At 41.6% G+C, this 1,774-nt stretch overlaps 1 non-coding gene across 1 annotated transcript; it reads left to right on the top strand.

The window, feature by feature from the left end:
• The first annotated feature begins 915 nt into the window (after positions 1-915).
• Trnas-gga (transfer RNA serine (anticodon GGA)) lies at positions 916-999 on the top strand. Its single transcript is given in 2 exon segments — positions 916-955; positions 965-999. It is a non-coding gene; the product is annotated as a tRNA-Ser (tRNA).
• Positions 1,000-1,774: the final 775 nt, after the last annotated feature.

Genomic DNA, 1,774 nt, shown 5'->3' with positions numbered 1-1,774 from the left:
AAACTGTCCATAACAATACCAGTGGCTTCAAAGTTTTGTTCCTCACATAAATAATCTAGGTCCAACTTAACAATGGAGCAGCTGAATGACTGATTAATATATATTGCCACACCAGCTCTTATATGCAATTTTCTACTGTAACTATTTGCTACATTATAGTTATCAAGTTTGACAACTGGAAGTACACTCTCAGTAACCCATTGTTCACTCAGAAAGAAAATATCAAATTTGTTATCTAGTCCAAAACTGTTTACAATAAATTCTTTATCTATTAGTCCTTGAACATTCAGATAGCAAATTTTAAGAACATAATTGTTGTTTATTTTAGATTGAACGTTTTGGTGAGGTGTTATGAAATTTGTTACACTACTTTTCTCGTGGGCTTCTTCATCTTGCTGCCTTCCACTAAAAAATCATTTAGACGTAAAGGAGGTGCTGTTTTCCATTTACCCGTAACACTTGATGCTGCTTCTGCTGCTGCAATTCTCTGTTCTCCTTTTACAGGCACTGTAGTTACTGTTGCTGTCACTGTCACAGCAACACTGGGCAACTTACAATAGAGAACTGTGCATCACATATGCTGCAATTAGGATGTTCTGGCAGTCGTTAGAAAGTCGACATTTTACTTATACACAGACCATAAACCGCTGACATACGCTTTCAGTATGAAACCAGAGAAAACATCACCAAGACAACTTCGACATTTGGACTTATAGTCATTTATGACTTATATAGTTTATTTCCAAAAGAAAGTTGAATGTACCACGACATGCTCTCTCACGTGTTGATCAATTTTGAAGATGGCCTGAAGCTTTTGCTATGACAGACATTACAACCAAGACAGTAGCACAATTTTTTTTACGCAAATTGATCGCCAGGTTTGGTGTATTGAAACACGATACATGAGATCAGCCGGCCTGGGTGGCCGAGCGGTTCTAGGCGCTGCAGTCTGGAACCGCGTGACCACTATGGTCGCAGGTTCGAATCCTGCCTCGGGCATGGATGTGTGTGATGTCCTTAGGTTAGTTAGGTTTAAGTAGTTCTAAGTTCAAAGGGACTGATGGCTTTAGAAGTTAAGTCCCATAGTGCTCAGAGCCATTTGAGCACGAGATCAAGTACACCAATTCGAGGCTTAATTACTTAAAGTGTTGCCCAGCTTGTTGGGCACTAAGCCCATTCACACTACTGCTTTTCATCCAGTAGCGAGCAGAACAGTAAAACACCTGCGTCGCCTACTCATGGGGTGTAGCCATTACCTATCGGGCTCAGTGGTTTCTGCACGCCATTTAACAGCGACCAGAAGGCTACAACAACTGAATTAGTGTACAGACAAACACTGCACCTGTCAGGGGAGTTCATGCATAATGTGACTTATGATATGGTTGACACATCAGAGTTTGCCCCCATATTACGATTTCACGTCCGAAAACTCCGGGCAGTGGCACCTAGAGAACAAAGGGAACGACACCTGTTTGTATATGCAGACGTCTGCATCATTTATTCATATAGAACGACGTGGTTTGCAAGCTGCCGCAGCGACTGTATGAAAAGCTGTACACAGTTCTTGGTAGAAGCAACAAGACTTATACAATAGACATCAGAGTTGTGCCTATGACTGTATCCATTGAGAGACACAAACCTGCCATCTACACTACACAAGATGCCATGTAGATGGACAGCTCCATGACCACTCAAGATAAAGGTGCAGTAACTGAAGATACATATGTCCAACATGATGCCAACAAGCAACAGCCTATGGGCGCTGTGATGAAGA

Source organism: Schistocerca serialis, chromosome 4 (genome assembly GCF_023864345.2).
Source record: "Schistocerca serialis cubense isolate TAMUIC-IGC-003099 chromosome 4, iqSchSeri2.2, whole genome shotgun sequence".
Classification (NCBI taxonomy): Eukaryota; Metazoa; Arthropoda; class Insecta; order Orthoptera; family Acrididae; genus Schistocerca; species Schistocerca serialis.
The sequence above is the reverse complement of the archived record's forward strand: the minus strand, read 5'-3'. Positions and strand labels throughout refer to the sequence as shown.